Here is a 22323-nt window from a genome sequence, read left to right as displayed (position 1 = left end):
AGCCTATATGATTAACATTCTGGGGACGGAGTTTTGACTGGATGATGTTGGGGAGAGACAAGAGAGTTTGATTCAAATCCGAAAGTGACAGGGTGTAGTGTAGTAAGAATGGGATTGGAGATTTTGTCATTAACGTCGGCTTGAGAAGACTTGAGTCGGAGGACGTTGCGGTGGTTCGGGAGCTGAAGCATAGTAAGTTGAGGGAGTAATTGATTGAGTAGTTTGTCTAGGGTAACCCATTTGGGAATAAGACATCAAATAAAGGTGCAGATGAATGAAAACGTTCTTGTCCATAGTAAGTTGGTATTTCAAAGAAGTTTCGTTTTGCTTTCACCTGAATATCATAAATAGCTTGCTGAATTCCTTTCCTAGTAGTCGCATGATATGCTATTATTTTCGATAAAAGAAAGTACAAAATGATTTGACTTTATACCGTTCAACAGTGATCTTTAACCTCCCAGAAACCATCGGCGTGGTTGAGGCGGCAGCGCGTTTGCCTGCTGATCCGGAATTGGGCTCAAGCATGGGTTCGATTCCCGCTTGGGCTGATTACCTAATTGTGTTTTTCTGAGGTTTTCCTCAATCGTAAGACGAATATCAAGTAATCTATGGCGAATCCTCGGCCTCATCTCGTCAATTGCCAATTCGCTATCACAAATTTCATCGACGCTAAATAGAACCTAACCTAGTAGTTGATTGAAGGTCGTAAAATAACTAATTAAAAAAATTAACGTCCCAGCAGCGGCTTGCATAATTCCAACAGTGTCTGTCAGTAATTCTGTACTATCATCCTGCTTTTTCGCTCGTTTTGGAGCCCTGTCTCATCTTGCGTATTCACTGGCACGTTCCGTTGTCAATATCGCCAGGTTTCCACAAGACAGGGCATTATTTATGAGGTCCAGTCTAGTTCAGACCACTCCATGCTTGGGGTGTGCGCGCTTCACGAGACAAACGGCAATGAACCCGTCCACACTGCGGCAACGAATCCCTTTGTGTTCGCGAGAGAAACCGACAAGAAACGGATCGCTGCGCGGCATTTGAGGTGTGCGCGCTCTGGCCGCAGCGCGTGCTTGTTGCATTACTGCCGCAGCGCGCCCGTGTATTTCCGGCCTAATGCATGGAAGGATCGGAGTCAAACCAAGTGTTACGATACATCGTTATTACGAACTTATACTGTTACTAGATATAATAATTCAAATTTTTCGGGTAGACTGACCCTCAAAAGCCTCTTAGGAACATCTCCACTGGATCCACCCTTATCTGTACCCTTGTTATGGGATAAGAACAACACTGTAGCTGTCTTATTGGCATGCATTCCCAGACCTTCAGTTGATAAACGTAACTTAAACACGCAGTTGCAAAGTGATTTTCGGTGATTCGAACAATTAATATCAACCGACATAGCTGAACTGATGTTAGATAGGGTTAGAAACTGGCACTTTCCTCAACAAAAGACATGCTAAGTGTAGCGTTACTAAATTAACAAAAAGTAAGTAATCACATACCCAGATTAAACATTTTTTAAATGTACAATGCATGTAATAGTGACTACTGTACAGTTTGTGAGGACCCACGTTCGATTCTCGGTTACAACACAGGAAATTTTACTTGACGAGAATTATTCCTATATTTGTGTAGTCTGAAATTTAGGTTAAGACCTCTCCTGGTGGTACAAGATTAACTTACAAGGTGGTTTAAAACTGCGACTTAAAAGATTTAGATTACCGCCCAAAGCCCAAAATATAAATCTGATTAGGTGTGAAGCTGCACTTAAACAATAGCATGCAAATAATAATGAGTTGTAGAGTCTTGGTGAGGTTATTAATACAGATTTTATATTTTACATTAGGCCTAGTTATAGCATCCATGTACTAAAGAAAATAGACAAATGTAAAGAGAAGAACGTGTATGAAAACAAAAGGGAAGCAAAGCGGAAGGAAGCTGAAGACAAGAAGTAAAGAGAAGAGCGGATATAAAAATAAAACGAAAGCAGAACGGAAGGAAGACTGAGGGGCAAGAAGTAAAGGAAAAGTGGATATGAAAATAAAAGGGAAGCAGAGCGGAAGGAGAGCTGAGAAGCAAGAAGTAAAGGGAAAAGTGGATATAAAAATAAAAGGGCAGCAGAGCGGAAGGAAAGCTGGAAGGCAAGAAGTAAAGGGAAAAGTGGATATAAAAATAAAAGGGCAGCAGAGCGGAAGGAAAGCTGAGAGGCAAGAAGTAAAGGGAAAAGGGGATATAAAAATAAAAGGGCAGCAGAGCGGAAGGAAAGCTGAGAGGCAAGAAGTAAAGGGAAAAGTGGTTATAAAAATAAAAGGGCAGCAGAGCGGAAGGAGAGCTGAGAGGCAAGAAGTAAAGGGAAAAGTGGTTATAAAAATAAAAGGGCAGCAGAGCGGAAGGAAAGCTGAGAGGCAAGAAGTAAAGAGAAAAGTGGATATAAAAATAAAAGGGCAGCAGAGCGGAAGGAAAGCTGAGAGGCAAGAAGTAAAGGGAAAAGTGGATATAAAAATAAAAGGGCAGCAGAGCGGAAGGAAAGCTGAGAGGCAAGAAGTAAAGGGAAAAGTGGTTATGAAAATAAAAGAGCAGCAGAGCGGAAGGAGATCTGAGAGGCAAGAAGTAAAGGGAAAAGTGGATATAAAAATAAAAGGGCAGCAGAGCGGAAGGAAAGCTGAGAGGCAAGAAGTAAAGGGAAAAGTGGATACAAAAATAAAAGGGCAGCAGAGCGGAAGGAAAGCTGAGAGGCAAGAAGTAAAGGGAAAAGTGGTTATGAAAATAAAAGGGCAGCAGAGCGGAAGGAAAGCTGAGAGGCAAGAAGTAAAGGGAAAAGTGGATATAAAAATAAAAAGGCAGCAGAGCGGAAGGAAAGCTGAGAGGCAAGAAGTAAAGGGAAAAGTGGTTATGAAAATAAAAGGGAAGCAGAGCGGAAGGAGAGCTGAGAGGCAAGAAGTAAAGGGAAAAGTGGATATAAAAATAAAAGGGCAGCAGAGCGGAAGGAAAGCTGAGAGGCAAGAAGTAAAGGGAAAAGTGGATATAAAAATAAAAGGGCAGCAGAGCGGAAGGAAAGCTGAGAGGCAAGAAGTAAAGGGAAAAGTGGATATAAAAATAAAAGGGCAGCAGAGCGGAAGGAAAGCTGAGAGGCAAGAAGTAAAGGGAAAAGTGGATATAAAAATAAAAGGGCAGCAGAGCGGAAGGAAAGCTGAGAGGCAAGAAGTAAAGGGAAAAGTGGTTATAAAAATAAAAGGGCAGCAGAGCGGAAGGAAAGCTGAGAGGCAAGAAGTAAAGGGAAAAGTGGTTATGAAAATAAAAGGGAAGCAGAGCGGAAGGAGAGCTGAGAGGCAAGAAGTAAAGGGAAAAGTGGTTATGAAAATAAAAGGGAGTAGAGCGGAAGGAGAGCTGAGAGGCAAGAAGCAAAGGGAAAAGTGGATATAAACATAAAAGGGAAGCAGAGCGGAAGGAGAGCTGAGGGACAAGTAGTAAAGGGAAAATTGGATATAAAAATAAAAGGGAAGCAGAGCGGAAGGAGAGCTGAGAGGCAAGAAGTAAAGGGAAAAGTGGATATAAAAATAAAAGGGCAGCAGAGCGGAAGGAAAGCTGAGAGGCAAGAAGTAAAGGGAAAAGTGGATATAAAAATAAAAGGGCAGCAGAGCGGAAGGAAAGCTGAGAGGCAAGAAGTAAAGGGAAAAGTGGATATAAAAATAAAAGGGCAGCAGAGCGGAAGGAAAGCTGAGAGGCAAGAAGTAAAGGGAAAAGTGGATATAAAAATAAAAGGGCAGCAGAGCGGAAGGAAAGCTGAGAGGCAAGAAGTAAAGGGAAAAGTGGTTATAAAAATAAAAGGGCAGCAGAGCGGAAGGAAAGCTGAGAGGCAAGAAGTAAAGGGAAAAGTGGTTATGAAAATAAAAGGGAAGCAGAGCGGAAGGAGAGCTGAGAGGCAAGAAGTAAAGGGAAAAGTGGTTATGAAAATAAAAGGGAGTAGAGCGGAAGGAGAGCTGAGAGGCAAGAAGCAAAGGGAAAAGTGGATATAAACATAAAAGGGAAGCAGAGCGGAAGGAGAGCTGAGGGACAAGTAGCAAAGGGAAAATTGGATATAAAAATAAAAGGGAAGTAGAGCGGAAGAAAAGCTGAGGGGCAAGAAGTAAAAGAAAAGTGGATATAAAAATAAAAGAGAAGCAGAGCGGAAGGAATGGGCAACGGGGCAGAAAATAAAGACAATAGCGGATATAAGAACAAAAGGAAAGAAGAGCAGAAGAAATAGGCAGCGGGCAGAAAATAAAAACAATAGCGGATATAAAAACAAAAGGAAAGAAGAGCGCAAGGATTGGGCAGCGGGGCACAAAATAAAGACAATAGCGGATATAAGAACAAAAGGAAAGAAGAGCGGAAGAAATGGGCAGCGGGGCAGAAAATAAAAAAAATAGCGGATATAAAAACAAAATGAAAGAAGAGCGCAAGGATTGGACAGCGGGGCAGAAAATAAAGACAATGGGGATATAAGAACAAAAGGAAAGAAGAGCGGAACGAATGGGCAGCGGGGCAGAAAATAAAAACAATAGCGGATATAAGAACAAAAGGAAAGAAGAGCGCAAGGATTGGACAGCGGGGCAGAAAATAAAGACAATAGCGGATATAAGAACAAAAGAAAAGAAGAGCGGAACGAATGGGCACCGGGGCAGAAAATAAAAACAATAGCGGATATAAGAACAAAAGGAAAGAAGAGCGCAAGGATTGGGCAGCGGGGCAGAAAACAAAGACAATAGCGGATATGAGAACAGAAGAAAATAAGAGCGGAAGGAAGTCATCTGACCCACCCCCACTATGTTAGCAGGCCTGTCCGACTCACTTAGAGGTGAAGTAGGGGCAGCACCAACAGCAACAGCGCGTACAGCGCTAATGAATTAAGTCTCATTTCTGCACGATTAATCAAATAGTAACTGGCGGGTGAAAACCAGAAAGAGAGAAATGATAGGCGAGAATAAAAGTAAAGAAATTTAGTTGGAAAACATGAAAGAATAGATAAATAACGAAATAAGAGGCAAGAAGAAAGGAAACCAGGATTAAAATAAAAAAAAAAAGTCAAATTATTATATTACATGTTACTTAGCTGTTACGTCGAGACGTATCCTTTTCGTTTATGATTCTTTATTACTTCTCTTGAAATACTTTTATTGGTATTTTAAAATTATTGTCTACAGTTAAAGTGATTCCAGTCTGTTGACTAAAAATATGTTGACGAATTATCTGTATTCGTATTGCTGTTGACGAAATGTCCTGGAAGCCAGCCACCTGGACCCTTCCTTGTCAGTATCGAAGTCGGCTCAAATAAGCTGGGAACTGAAACACTGAGATCCTAAAGATTACAAAGACTTTAAGTTGTTGTTGTTATTGTTGTTGTTGTTGTTTAGTCAACTCTCCGAAGACGATCTGAATCTCACAAGTGATAACAACAAGGCACCACTTATAAGGCAATTAGGCCAGGAGATAGTGGGGTAGGGTGGCCAGTTCCTTTCCCCCTCCATTGCATCCATCGCCGATTAGCTACTTATTACACTAATCAGACTTCAGATGCATACAAGCAATTGTTCTTCCTCTAACATATACCGTCAAGTGAGATGTACTGCCTGATAATAGATGTAAATATCAACCAGAACCTCAGTCAGAGACAATACTGTAGGTTTTTTAAGTTTTTAAGATTGGTTTGTTTATTATTATTGCAAGCAAAAAATTACATACGGTACATTAACAAAGATTTTACAATACTATTGTAATATTCGTATATGAATAACTTACTTACTTACTTCCTTACTTATTTATGGCTTTTATGGAACCCGAAGGTTCATTGCCGTCCTCACATAAGCCCGCCATCAGTCCCTATCCCTACCATCATAACCCGCCTCCCTCAAATCCCTTTTAATATTATCCTCCCATCTACGTCTCGGACTCCCCAAAGGTCTCATTCCCTCTGGCCTCCCAACTAACACTCTATATGCATTTCTGGATTTGCCCATACGTGCTACATGCCCTGCCCATCTCAAACGTCTGGATTTAATGTTCCTAATTATGCCAGGTGAAGAATACAATGCATGCAGTTCTGCGTTGTGTAACTTTCTCTATTCTCCTGTAACTTCATCCCTCTTAGCCCCAAATATTTTCCTAAGCACCTTATTCTCTAACACCCTTAGCGTCTGTTCCTCTCTCAAAGTGGGAGTCCAAATTTCACAACCATAATATAACTGTTTTATAAATTCTAACTTTCAGATTTTTTGATAGCAGACTGGATGACAAAAGCTTCTCAACCGAATAATAACAGGCAATTTCTATATTTATTTTGCGTTTTATTTCCTCCCGAGTGTCATTTATATTTGTTACTGTTGCGGCAATTTCTATATTTATTTTGCGTTTTATTTCCTCCCGAGTGTCATTTATATTTGTTACTGTTGCTCCAAGATATTTGAATTTTTCCACCTCTTCGAAGGATAAATCTCCAATTTTTATAGTTCCATTTCGTACAATATTCTGGTCACGAGATATAATCATATATTTTGTCTTTTCGGGATTTACTTCCAAACCTGTCGCTTTACTTACTTCTAGTATAATTTCCGTGTTTTCCCTAATCGTTTGTGGATTTTCTCCTAACATATTTACGTCATCTGCATATACAAGAAGCTGATGTAACCCATTCAATTCCAAACCCTATATTCTTCAAAATTCAAAACTGCTTACCAATCTCATATTCAAATACATCTTACAAATTTTTGTATAAATAAAATTGTAACTGGGTCACACCCGAAAAAGCAAAATGCTTGAGGTCGGACCTGACGGGTAAGACTGCAATTTTACAACTCCTCTCTCTGACGAAGGAATTCAACAAATTGATATATACAAGAGTTCAAAGACATTAGTAACATGGTTGGGAAATCTTACCTCGTCACGTGCAGCGGAGCACTGTGCACGTTGACTAGTATGACTTCCACTTTGATCAAGGAAAAACAGGTCGTCCGGTTATATAATGTAACAAAACGAAAAGGAAACTGGAGTGACCCATTGTACAGTCAAGTACTCGTATTTTGCAGAACTGGCCCCACCCGGCAGTCTTGATAGAGATAAAAAAAATAAGTTTAGAACAATAGCCTATACACTACAAATATTCATTATTGAAAGCAAAGAAAATGTGAGCACAGTGTCGAAACAGGTGTCGCTGTGTTTAACGAGAATGAATTTGTCCCAACAGTTGAAATTCAAACTGAATATGAAGTGTTCTAATAACCAGACGGAACAACTAGCCATAACAAAAGCACTAGAAGCAATACTTGGAAGATAAATTAAGAAAAGCAGCTTAAGATAGCAGTGATATACAGACTGTTTCATAACCTTATATTCTCTCAAGAACACCAATAACTATAACTGTTTCACAGTGGAAGTATGGAAGTAAATCATATTTTTTCTTAAGGGGTTAGGTACAGCTTACAGCAGTAAAATTCTTTGGAAATATTCAACATTTTTTCCTACATTACTGTATCTTGTACAGTAATGAAAATTGGTATGTGTAAAACACTATCCTTCTCCTTACTTACTTACAAATGGCTTTTAAGGAACCCGCAGGTTCATTGCCGCCCTCACATAAGCACGCCATCGGTCCTTATCCTGTGCAAGATTAATCCAGTCTCTATCATCATAACCCACCTCCCTCAAATCCATTTTAATATTATCCTTCCATCTACGTCTCGGCCTCCCCAAAGATCTCTTTTCCTCCGGTCTCCCAACTAACAACTTTGCTGTGGTCGTGCCAGAGAATCTGTCCCATTCTATATGAAAAAAAAAAAAACACATTTTTACGATTTAAAAAAAATAAATTTATTTATTTATTTATTTTCAAAATTCAAAATGGTAACAGTTTTCTGTGCAGTGATGAAGCTTTTCCCTCATAACTCATAAACTTGTTAACTTTTTCATGTTGTCTCTCTTTTATTTTATTGCTGAAACTCATGTTTACAATATCATGCTCTTTCAACTACATTCCTTAATAAATATTATTTATTTTTATATTGTGTTAGAACAAAATACTGATATTTGACCATTTTTAAAATGAATTTATTTTTTATCAGACAATCTATCAAAGGTAGAGAAGTGATCTTGTATCATATTGTAGATATGATTTGCATAAATACACACAAAAAGTTAATCACGGAATAGTGGATAATTTTTTAGTTATGTGGGAAACGCTTCATCACTGCACAGTGAATTTAATTTTGAAAAAAAAAAAATTGTAAATATTTTTTTTAATGGTAAAAATACTTTTATGCTCGACCATGCCGAAATGTAGTAATTATACAGCTGGTAGTAGCCCTTTAATGCACCTCATTAAAGTACACCTATTCATTATAATTCAGTTGTTCAGCCAAAGACAAATCACCTTTGTACCGTTATAAACCCGCCAGTATCGATTGTTCTCGGATATGCAATCGAAAGACAATTAGCGAAAAGTCACGGAGGCTGTAAATCCAATACTGTCGCAGAAGGGTATGTTCTGTTACTATAATAATTAGCGTTAATTGTAAATAATATTCAAATAAATTCAATTTGTCACCTCGTTTTTCAATTCTAAATCAATTTCCAGGTTATATCAAGACTAATGTTCTCTAGGTTATATCAAGGTCAATGATATTCGTGGCTCGGAAAAAATCAATACTTTCGCGTCTGCGCACATCTCACAATTCAGGTCAGTTCCGTTCGTCACTACATAACCATAACATGAAAACTTATAAATAATTTCGAGTTAGAAATATGGTCGAGCATAAAAAGTCGTATGAAACTTGCCTATAATGGTAATTAAGACGCTAGTATGAAAATTATGAAACTCGCTTGCGCTCGTTCCATAAACAAACATACTCGCGTCTTAATTACTGCCATTATAGGCTCGTTGCATAATGTACTATTTTCATATAGCATAAGGACTGTGTTTTACATATACTAATTTTCATTATTGTACAAGATACAGTAATGGAGGAAAAAAATGTTGAATATTTCCAAAATTTTACTGCTGTAAGCTGTACCTAACCCCTTAATTCTTGATTACACTGTTTTAACGCTTATATAACACTAAAGAACTATTAAGTTATTTACGAGTACATAAGCGATTACTTCACTGTGTTAAGGTTAGACTACTGTATAACTGACGATATCATTTTCAGTTTCTCATGTAGGTACTGATCTCTGGCAAATAAAGTATAATAATAATAATAATAATAATAATAATAATAATAATAATAATAATAATAATACTTACTTACTTACTTACTGGCTTTTAAGGAACTCGGAGGTTCATTGCCGCCCTCACATAAGTCCGTCTTTGGTCCCTATCCTGAGCAAGATTAATCCAGTCTCTACCATCATATCCTACCTCCCTCAAATCCAGTTTAATATTATCTTCCCACCTACGTCTCGGCCTCCCCAAAGGTATTTTTCCCTCCGGCCTCCCAACTAACACTCTATATGCATTTCTGGATTCGCCCATACGTGCTACATGTCCTGCCCATCTCAAACGTCTGGATTTTATGTTCCTAATTATGTCAGGTGAAGAATACAATGCGTGCAGCTCTGCGTTGTGTAACTTTCTCCATTCTCCTGTAACTTCATCTCTCTTAGCCCCAAATATTTTCCTAAGAACCTTATTCTCAAACACCCTTAATCTCTGTTCCTCTCTCAAAGTGAGAGTCCAAGTTTCACAACCATACAGAACAACCGGTAATATAACTGTTTTATAAATTTTAACTTTCAGATTTTTTGACAGAAGACTAGATGACAAGAGCTTCTCAACCGAATAATAACACGCATTTCCCATATTTATTCTGCGTTTAATTTCCTCCCGAGTGTCATTTATATTTGTTACTGTTGCTCCAAGATATTTGAATTTTTCCACCTCTTCGAAAGATAAATCTCCAATTTTTATAGTTCCGTTTCGTACAATATTCTGGTCACGAGACATAATCATATACTTAGTCTTTTCGGGATTTACTTCCAACCCTATCGCTTTACTTGCTTATTATTATTATTATTATTATTATTATTATTATTATTATTATTATTATTAGCCTATTATTATTATCATTAATACTTTGGTATTTTATCTTAATTCTGAATATTTATTTATTGAAATAACTTAATAGTTCTCTAGTAAAATAATATTTTTTCAAAATACATAACTCGGAAATACACCTTGGTTAAGGTATACATCGGTACCTACGGCAATGAACTAGCAGGATAGACTAGCAAAATAAGAAACTGTGGTGAACTGCAACAGTATCTCCATAAGCGTTATCATTGAAGACTTCTACACGTAAGAGGCCAACTTTAAAACATGACAGAGTGAACGGGAAAAAAGAACGAATGGGGCGTAAACTAAATCATTTTTAAACCAGATAAATTTAAAATTTAGATCAATATCACTTCCAGTTTTCCTAAAACACGACCGGACAAAGGAAAACTAAAGCCTACTCTCAGAGCTTTAAAATGATAGACATTGAAATTGCTCCTCCGATATTGGTGACCGTGGAACACTTATTATTTCAGCGCCAAATTCTGAACACAGAAAGAGAAACTCTCAGAAACAGCGTTTCGCAAACAAGCGCTTGGCCAGTTAAGAAAAGTAAACTATTGAAAAAGAAGAAGAAAAAAAAAATGCATATACGACAATTCCTACGTTTTAAAACTATAAGGGTGCTATTCATAGACATTTCGCTAGCCCGCGCTACAAGCGTGCTAAACTAGCCCCGGCTATCGACTGGTTACTTGTACAGGATTCATATATCATATCATATCATATCATATCATATCATATCATATCATATCATATCATATCATATCATATCATATCATATCATATCATATCATATCATATATCATATCATATCATATCACTAACACTGGTTTATGAATACAAAAAAACATTAGTTCGCTGATCATCCACCGGAAGCCCGCGCTAAGAATGTCTATGAATACGGCCCTTAATGATCATCACACAACATACCGTTAAAAAATATGTGCATTATAGCCATTTATGAATCAGCATGTATAGTTCTTGTACGAGTTCCTCACATGCACATGTAGATGGCAGTAGTATTTGGTTTCGCACCAAAGTCCGTCGATAACAGCTGTTCGACAGCGACATCTAGCGACCTTGGTTTCGCACATGGACTCTGGTTTCGCCAGGTCCTGATAAAATTAACAACATGGAACTTAAAAACTTACCTAGAAAGGCACTTATGTATATTACCAAGCTTTTCAATCAGTGTATAGCTCATCGATATTTTCCAGATGCTTGGAAACTTGCATATATTACTGCCATTCCCAAACAAAAGAAAAATCCAAAGGTTCCAGCAAATCGCAGACCAATAAGTTTGATTAATGCTCTTGGCAAAGTATTTGAACGAATTCTTATGACCAGACTTCTACACAGTGCACCAAACCTTATTCCACCCTATCAGGCTGCATATCAACAAGGTCTCTCCACAACACACCAACTGCTGCGTCTTGTTGAACAAACAACTATCGGTTTCAATAACAGAGCTACTACCGTAGCAATATTTCTCGATGTCAAAAGTGCATTTGACTCTGTGTGGCATACTGGTATAATTTATAAATTAATCCAATCAGAGGTTCCTGATGCACTGATTCATATTATTGCTGATTTTCTTCGGAACAGACGTTTCTGTGTTAAGGAAGACGGCTGTTTATCAAGACAAAAGAAAATTCAAGGAGGAGTTCCGCAAGGCTCAGTATTGGGCCCTTACTTATATTGTGCATATACTTCAGATCTTCCAGAAACTGACGTCACCAGGTTAGCCTTATATGCAGATGATACACTAGCATACACTACACATCGTAATGCCGATCTAGCCATTGGTCGACTTCAACGGCATGTCCACCTTATAGAAGAATGGTTCCAACATTGGCGCTTAACTGTAAATACAATGAAGAGTCAAGTCATAGCCTTCAGTAGAACTCGAAGTGTACCACAAACTAAACTCACACTGTATGGTATTGCCCTTGAATTTCAGGATTCTGTTAAGTATCTTGGAATCCATTTGGATAGTCGTCTGTTATGGCATACCAACATTGCAAATACACGAGCAAAAACAATAGCAAGAATGGTACAACTGCATCCCCTTTTAAAAACACGTGCATTGTCAACATCTAAAAAGTGACAATTTATAAATTGCTGATTAGATCAGTGCTTTTGTATGGTTCTACAGTATGGGGATACGCACCTAAGACAACATTAGATCCCATTCGAGTTGTACAAAATAAAGTATTACGTGTAATTCATAACAGCGGGTGGTACACAAGAAACGAAGAGATACATCAAGATCTAAAAGTGGAAAGTATCCCAGTTATCATTAGAAGATTCGCTGAAACATTTTATAAACAGGCACATTCCCACCAAAATGTGTATGTATCAAAACTAGGAACTTATAACCCTCAGTACTACACAAGACATCGTACACCTTTGTTCCTCCTCTCATAGTTATCTGTCAAATTTGTTTTCACGCTGTTCATCCTGGTTATGACGGGAGTGCAGCATCATAAATGAACTACCTCTCAGCAATAAGTAAAAGTAATTAGGAACAGTCGGGAGATCACCCAAGATTTCGATACTGTATCCAAAAGTTGACGAATTTAAAAAAAAAAAAAAAAAAAATCTGGTTTCGCAAATCATCTGTAAATTTCCCTTACCAATGTCTTTTCCAGAATTCTTTGGCTGGCAAAGCTGATCGATGCTACTCGAGATCAAGGTTCTTAGGAGAGAGTAAGCCCGGACAAAATAAATCTGCTACTACTATTGGATGATGCCAAGATATCACCGCAACTCCTGCAACACGCGGGAAACATTTAAATTCTAATTAATAACTAGACAAAGTTGAAAGATATAGAGGATAGATCCATATCTGTGGAGTAACGGTTAGCGCGTCTGGCCCGCGAAACCAGATGACCCAGGTTCGATTCTCGGTCGGGGCAAATTATCTGGTTGAGGTTTTTTTTCCGGGGTTTTCCCTCAACCCAATATGAGCAAATGCTGGGTAACTTCTGGTCCTGTACCCCGGATTCATTTCACCGGCATTATCACCTTCATCTCATTCAGGCTCTAAATAACCTAAAATGTTGATAATGCATTGTAAAATAACCTATTAAAATAAAAAATATAGAGGATAGATTGTGTTGAAATTTCATATTTCATAATACAGTGACTCCAAAATTAAAAATCACTCAGCTATTCGTAAACAGTGAAAGCAATCTGACTCTGAAACTCTCAATGATCTTATGCACATGAAAGCTGGTCTCTTAAAGCAAATGACTTTCTGTGTACTGAATTTAACTACATTGTTGCGTGAAAAATTCTGAAACGAAGGCTAAAAGAGTTTTCCTCATTTCACTGCTTTTATTTCTTAAAAACGGCAAGCAATTTTGTACACAGAAAATATTTCAACAAGATGATGAAAACTTGTCATTTATTATCTTGATCCTATCATTGTTTTAAGTCGCATAAAAACATAAATAGTTGTCAGCACATTATGTAGTTCTATGCTCCGACATTTAAGTTTTTTTGATTCTATAAACCTGTCTTTATTTATTTAACACTTCCTCAATTTCTGAAGTACTTAATAGTTCACATCCTATGCTTCTGCATCGATCCGGTTATGTTTTTCTCCTTGTTTTCTTCAGAAGACAAATTTTCCAAAGCGCATACTGTATTTCATTTCGTAACAAAGCGTGTTTAGCATCTCTTTGCAGTTTTGTTTGTAGTCCTCAGTAGCAGAAGGCAACATTTCGCAAGCATTGTGCCTCTCTCGTTTAGAAAACGTATTAGTAATGCTAATAGATAAATTGGGAGAATGAAGGCCTCTTTCTTCAGTACACGCTCTCCTTTTAACACTGATAGTTTTGTTCGTAAGTCTTTGTCATGTCATAAGCGTCCGATGTAAGCTTTTTGCTAGCCAATGTTGCGCGGGAATGTACGGAACATCTTTTCAGTACCTTCAACGGTTTCAACGTTTCTATCACAAGATTTATACCTAACGATACAGCATACTGATTCACAAAATAGACACTTGTTCTCCACGTCATGCTTTAGACTTGCAGTCTGTTTCGTCTTCATTCCAACATTTTCTTGAACGTCGTATTGATATCTCCTCTTCTAGTTGGTTTGCATTTCAGAACTCATTTTTACAAATTTTTCGTCTTTAATTTTTTTTTTTTTTTTTCATATGTTCACTCTATTTAGCTTTGTCGTTTCATATTCTATCATAAATTTTATCGAGTGAATCTTTAATTCTTTTCTTATATTTTCATTTCGATTTTTATATTTTAAACTGTGGCCTTTAATTTTTCTTAAAAATTCATTTCTGTAGCTTTTCTTCTTTGTTTGTCTCTTTTTGCTCATGTCTATGTTTTGTTCCCGTACATTACAACTAGTGTGCCCATAATTTTGTAGAATTGTCTTTTTTTACAGCTTTTTGTCATATATTTTTAATTAACCATTATATTGTGTGCCACATATTGTCACTTGAAATTTATTAACTTTGTCATTCATATAATTACAGCACACCCTACGAAACTGAGTTGTGACACTTGTTCGTGTTATATGTCGTTATTAAATGACTATCTTGGAATACTCTCCATGTTTTTCTTTAAAGACCACAACGTTTTTCCTCTTATGTGATATTTTAAAACTATATTCATCATACAGGTCTTCTATGCTCGAGGTTGCGGGTTCGATCACGGCCCAGGTCGATGGCATTTAAGTGTGTTTAAATGCGACAGGCTCAGATCAGTAGATTTATTGGTATGTAAAAGAACTCCTGCGGGACAAAATTCCGGCACACCGGCGACGCTGATATAACCTCCGCAGTTGCGAGCGTCGTTAAATAAACCATAATTTATTTCATCACATATTTTATTTAGGCGGTGTATAAATTGCTCACTGTATTTCCTTTTCACTGTGTTGTATAATGACTTGGTCGTTTGCAAACATAAAATTATTTAGGATTTATTTCCAGAATGTAATATATTCCTCTAGGCCCCTACATACTTCATTTTTCCACAGTTTAACTATGTCGTCCATATTGAAAAGAATGGATGATAAACTTAACTCTTGTCTTTGTATCATGAGTGTAGTATTTGATACAAACTTTTTATGATTTTTATTAAATGTAGAGGACAACTTATTCTTTCCATAATATTCCATAATATGCCTCTCGTGATTCGGTCAAATCCTCTTCAAATCTATAAATCCAATCTATGTTTCGAGATTGTATTCTCATCTTTTCTCTATGATTTGTCTGATTATAGTTAACCTTATCTTGAGAAGATAATCTCTTTCGACACCTATTTTGTTCATTCATGAGAGTCATCCTCTGTGATCTAATATTACAGTAATAATTAATATGTCGAGACACATTCACGTTTTGGACGCCTGGTGTTAGGCAACAAGCAATACTAGAACAGGCTTCGTCCGAACATAATGTTGCCATGACAACGGACATCGCCTCAAGAGCACGCCCGCGCCAGAGCGGACGGATATGGAGTGTCAGTTCAAATGTTTATGTTTTTACTTTCTAAATAGAGAAAGTATTGTGACGCTGTAAAAAGTACCTTTCGAAATTTTCACAGAAATGCATGTTTTAAAAGCAGCCCTGATAAAGAAACAGCGGTTTTGAGCATGTCTGTGTAAAGTGATTTGTTTTTTGTTTTTAAATTACTGATCGGATTTCGTCCATATTCATATCTACGAGTTAATTTATCTGGAAATGATGCAAAAGGTATATAATCATTTTCAGAAAACATCACTTGGTTTCTGCTTGAAATCAAAAACATGCAATGACATTTAACTACAATAAATTGAATTAAGTTTGGATACGGAATTAAAATTTGGAGCGAGTCTTGATTGGAATCTACTTGTATGTAAGCAACAATTTCACACGACTGTCCACAAGTAGCATATATACAGGGGCTCTTCTTTACTGCACATGCGCAGTGTGTTGTAAGCGAAACATACAGTAAGGGAGCTTCAAATTTTATTTCCGTATCTGTACAGTCAACTGACCAATGAGAGAGGTTACTTACAGTTAATATCGACGGAAAAAGTACTCGTATTTCGCTAAAGAAATTGCTACATAAATACATATAAATAAATGAGTCTACAAATGACTGAAGCGGTTTAAAAAAAATCACTGTATTTAACATATCATAAAACTGTACAGTTACATAGAAAAACTTACAAAGTTTTTTTGACATGTTATATGTGTCCCTCTAGTGATTCTTCACACATAAACTCTGTAATTAAGTTCGTCCCAAACTCGAAGTAGCATATCATTTCTGTCAATTTGAGTAAAGGCGTTAATGATGTGAGTCCGGAGTTCTGGCAGATCAGCCGGTAATGGTGACACAAATGCTGAATCTTTCACATACCTCCATACAAATAGTCACAAAGGTTTAAGTCAGGAAAATGTGAAGACCATGACAGCAGTTCATGATCAAGACTTTTCAAACGGTCGATCTTGGAATGTTCAATTCATTGCTCCCTCTAAGCGTTGACTTTTGCGAGCTACGCACGAAACTGCCCCGTACGCGCTCAACTGTTTCTTCAGGACTCAGGCACATGAAGACGATTACCGCTAATTTCCCTTTACAGAGGTATCTTGTAGATTTAAACTGTTCATAACATTGCCGAATGGAGTTGGCGCTGGGTAAATTTTTATTAATCTTGGCTCTAAAGTGTCGTAAACCGTTGTAACAGACTGACTTGAATGAAATTCAAAGACAGTATAGCCTATGCTTCTTCTCTGTTCGTCGCTATCTTACAACTGTAGCACTTTTACAGCTGCAGGCGAGAACATATGCTTGTTGGGCAATTCAAACAAAACTATTAGAGATATAACTTTTTAAAACACCAAACGCGATCACCACATCTCCAATAATACAACCATTAAAAATCATGTAACCGTTTCAATCATTTGTAGACACCCCATACATACGTATTTATTTAATTATTTGTGCCAAATTATTTTAAACTCCAACAGTGAAAAAAGAATGATGCTGAAACTGATCAGAGGCCCGTTTCACAATCCTAACAAATTACAAATAACAAGTAAAAGATTACAAATGCTTGCAAACTGTGTTTCACAATGCTATCTTATTAAGTTGTAAAGTTTGACGAACTTTACAAAATCAGCTAAAGAAATTTACACATAAACATTATTGGTTATACAATATCGCCAACGACAGTTTACAAAAATCGCTAAGGAGCAGTGCTAAAGTCGCTGTATTTTTACCACTATCAATACATATGTTTATATTATGTACTAAAATAGATTATTCTCAGCTTGCTGATTCATATTTTACCAACAAAAAATATAAAGTATTGTTAAAAGAAATTAAAAGTATTTAGATTTTTATGTATAGGCGACAGTGGAATTCCATGTGATGTGATTGGTCGAGTATACCAATACTCCTATTACTTAAATGACCAAATTTAGCGCCAAATTCAGTCAAATAAGTAAATATACAATAATTACAATGTCTACCACAAAATCAGGTTCATTTTTTGTGTTGATCCAACAGTATTTATTAATGTTGCATCCATAACCTCACAAACATTAGTGAACCCAGCAGCAGCATAAAAATTCTGTGCTAGAGTAAATAACATTTTGGTGATCAAAAACCTGTCTCGAATTTAACTCTTTTAACAACATCGACTACCCTGTGGGCACTTTTCACACTGATATCTTAGAAATTCCGTGCTTATCTGCTAACGCACGGAACTGACAGCTAGTATATAACCAATGCAAAACAATACAGTTCTCGCTTTGAGGTTAGGGCAACACTTTTCCATTTTGGATGTTGGATGTGATGTCCCGTATCTTGTAGGAGAGATTCCAGCGAAACGGGACTCGAAACGACTTCAGAATACCGCGTAAGTAGTGTCGTCATTGCATTATTGAATTATTTATTTTTGGTGCAGGGAACTTCTTTTTTAAGTGCGAGTATTTATTAAATATAGTCTTCGTATATAAATACTTACGCGGTATTCTGAAGTATAGCGCGGGACTCATTCGAAACCTTTCATTAAATTCATACAATTATACGAACGTGTTATTAATTCTTGGCCGGAAAATTTTAAGTATACGTCTTTGTTTGATTAGACCTAAATTCAATATCTTCGTCTGAGTCATTAGAACTATTTAATAACATCAAAACTGCTTTCGTTTAATTCTTAATATTACCCAGTTACTCAAAAATTAATTTAATAAATATATCTTTATTGTATTTATTTAGAATTTGTTGCAATATTAAACTTAACACATCTCAGAGTTATTGTAGAAAATGTGCTAACTTTACAAGTAGTTTACCTTTCATTGTGAAACATAATACTTGTAAAGTGCGCAAAATTTAATTTGTAAAGATTTGATTTCCTTTGTAAAGTTCAACATTACAAAGATTGTGAAACAGAAGTTTACAATTTACAAGCAAAGTTTACAACTTACAAAGATTGTAAACATTGTGAAACAAGCTCCTGGAAGAGAAAAAGGAATTGGTTGAGTAACTGGCTAAGAAACTGCCTACTGAAGGATGCACTAGAACAGGCTTGCACAAACAGCGCGCGCGCTCCTTCGGAGCGGGAGAGCGGTGTTTACCGCTCGCCGGAACGGAGAAGAAGATCAAAGACGTTTTATAGTTTAGGAAGATACGTCAGAATGACATAGACTTGCTATATGTAGAGGAGAGGGAAACGACCATTCAATTATCTAGTGGAGTGCAGTGTGTAGGCCTATTCTCAGTAACTGTTTCACGTTGCTTACCTACTGTTACAGTACAGTATGGAGGAATCTAAAAGACGGAACGTAACATTTAACATTTAACGATTTACAGCTCGAACTTATTGATTTTCAATGTGACCTAAGAGCTAAAGATCGTTTGAATAATACTACTAGCCTGGTTGAGTTTTACAAGACTAAACATTAGCAATAATATCCACGACTACACAGGCTGGTTGTGAAAATGATTGCTATGTTTGGCTCAATATTTATATTTGTGAGCAACTGTTTTCTATAATCAACTTTAATAAAGGCAGGCATCGAACATCTGTAACTGATGTTTCATTATGATCATTAGGCTAGTGTTCCTTTCAGCTGCCAACAGCATAAAATCCCGTTTTGACGTACTGACAAATAAAAATATAACAAAATGATATTGTATATTGAATTTCTATTACTTCTGTAAAATAAATATTTCTTTGTTAATTAATAATAGTCCAAGATAGTTTTGCAAACACTGAACGGGAATTCATTTCATAAACACTCGTAATAGTACTTTCTTTTGTGTATATTTTGTACGAGATCACCCCTTCTTCCAGTCCACCCTATACAGAGCGCAGCTAATATCAGCATTCCGCTCGTGAGCTGTGAGCCGGCTCGGAGAGTGCAAACCTTGTGCAGGCGGCCTGCACTAGAAGGAATCGTAAATGGAAGAAGAGTTCGGGGCAGAAGAAGATATCAGATGATACACGACAGGAAACTATGAAAGAAAGAATGAATAAACAAATAAATGAATAAATAATAATAATAATAATAATAATAATAACAATAATAATAATAATATACTTTTAAAAAGTTCTTTATGAAATGCCTATAAGGTGGTATGTTACTAAGTTGCAAGAAGGAAATATATATATTAAAAAAATTGAATTAACAAAGTAGTAAATTCCAAGCAAGTACAAAGAGTCTCTAGGTTCGTGCTGCGACTAATGAACGCTCGCTGCTTCGGCTCTCCCCAGTTAAATGTCCCGTAACCACGGCATGAAAAAAATAGACTTACCTTATTCGTTTATTTCGCCATCATACTCACACCGAAGAAACCGATTACAAAAATTACTCTTGAGGCTGGATCATGTTCATTTAATTTATAGGTCAGTTGTTTTTTGGATTAATGTAAGCGAAGTTTTTTGGTGTGTCTTGCTGCTCGCGATTTGAATACCCTGGTTCCTTGAAATAGGCGTTTTAAAGATTTTCGCAGAGATTGTTCTAGTCTGGCTTCTATTTCATCGTCAGTGATAAACATGAGACCTACCACATTTTCTTTTATTCTGAACGGAGCCTGTTTCTTCAAACTTTTATACTAATCTATGGATTGTGGATCTGTTAGGAACGTTATCACCTTGTAACTCATGTTGAAATAAACGACACTTTTGTACAGAAAGGTATCTGTAATACTTCTTCACAAGAAACACCCATTACTGTAAACTATACATATTTACACATTTACAGAACCACTAACAAGGGAACTATCAGTGAGCTCATATCGAAACTTGCCTAGAAATTTCACTGAGAGCAAACGTCTTGTAAGAATACCACACACCAAAAATCAGCTGCGAGTTTCAACTGCAAGGTCCTGAGATCGAAGCTGCAATATCGCCTGATAAAGCAGCCGTGTAGCAGCAATTGGGCACCCCTCATCAGTAGTGGAGAGAAGTGTGACGTGCTGTGATATTGCCGAGCGGCAGTACAGGAGCATATAAACCCAATCACAGAACTCCATGCTTTTCCCTTAATGTTTTAATAGGGATTGCTATCTCGATATCGGGAACATGCAGTTTGAACTCCCAGCTAATTTTTTGTGTATGTGCTTTCTGTAAGGTGTAAATTTTGTCAGTGAAATTTCGAAGCAGATTTCTATATGAGCTCTCTGAGAGTTCCCTTGTAAGGCTGAATACCAGCCGACCAACTGCCCGTCCTTCCTTGCTCCCGCCGCGCCCGCCGGCGATAGCGAATGAATCAATGCGGGTAACAAGCGATACGCCAATTTAGAGATACCTGTATAATGAAAGTATAGTCGGACCATCGGATCTGTACCCCTTCAGCGCTGTCGTCGTTCTTGAAAAAGTTAACGCCTGTACTACCCCATTCCATCCGCTTACCTCCCACCACGTCAAACAGCAAGCCACGAACCTTGCCGATTAGTGATGTTGACAAACTTCCGTCGAATGGTGTCATAAATAACTGGTCCTCCATGCTAATAATAATAATTGCTACAATATAATTTCTTTCAATCAAAATCTTGTATTTCTACATTTTTTAAACCTAAATCCCATGTCTCGAATCACTTTCCGTAGTATTTCTCTCCAACCTCGGAAATTATTGCTTCTCTCGCAACCTTTAGTAATTTCTTCAATGTCGCAACTTATTTCTGCACGGTATAAAATTCTTGTATCTTTCGTTAAAATATACATCGGTTCATATCATCTACAAGAATTAAAGATTCCCTTGGTCTGTTCTTCCCTGGTGATTGTAGCTTTTAATCTCCTGCACAGACTCCCCTCTCCTGATTTTCTTTATTAGGCGCTCTGACCTGCCTATATAAATTACATAACATGTTGTATTAGTATTAGTTAAGTAAGTAATTTTAATACGTAATCAATTGAAGTAAAATAAGCCACACCTGTGATCGCAGCTGCTATTTTCGTTGCCTTATTTATAGGAAACAGACAATGACCTGTTTGTTTCTCTTCATCGCAAAATGCTATTACATACTTGCTTAATAATATTTCTTTTGCCACTCCGTGCTACAGTATTCATGTTGAGTTGACAACACTGGATTGGAAGTGCAAATAAACTGTCCTGCAAGAAGGCTCAAAAGTGTGAGTAGTGGGGGAGAGAAAGGGAGAGAGAGAGAAAAGAGAGAGATAGGAATTCAGGGAGAGAAATGAATTACCGAGGCTGAGAAGGAATTAGGGTTCAGTTCGCATATCTTACGGGGGCACAGATTCGATGATCCGACAATACTCGTAGTCTATCCCTGTATTGATTTCCACATTATACTGTATGTTGAATAGCAATCTTTGCAAGTCTATTTTATAGAAAATGCAACTTAAATTAATAGGGACAACCATTTAAAAAGAAATATCTCGCCTGGAATGGCTCACCAGGCGAGTAATAACGAGGCACCCTCTTTTACAGGAGGCCTTTGCCCTTCACGGGACATAATGGCTAAATTCATTAATTTAGAAAGATATATTTAAGTCGTCTTATGAGTTACATCCAAGTGGCCTTATGAGTTAGGTATTAATTGCAGTATCCTTTAAAAAATCATAAATTGCATTACAGGTAATATATACTCTCAAATAAGAATTTTTTCGTAATATTTTCCAAGTTAAGATTTATAAAACATTTATATCACCGTTTGTTCTGTATGGTTGTGAAACTTGGATTCTCACTTTGAGAGAGGAACAGAGATTAAGCGTGTTCGAGAATAAGGCTCTTAGGAAAATATTTGGGGCTAAAA

This window comes from Periplaneta americana, chromosome 3 (assembly GCF_040183065.1).
Source record: "Periplaneta americana isolate PAMFEO1 chromosome 3, P.americana_PAMFEO1_priV1, whole genome shotgun sequence".
NCBI lineage: Eukaryota > Metazoa > Arthropoda > Insecta > Blattodea > Blattidae > Periplaneta > Periplaneta americana.
This window is presented reverse-complemented; position numbering follows the sequence as displayed.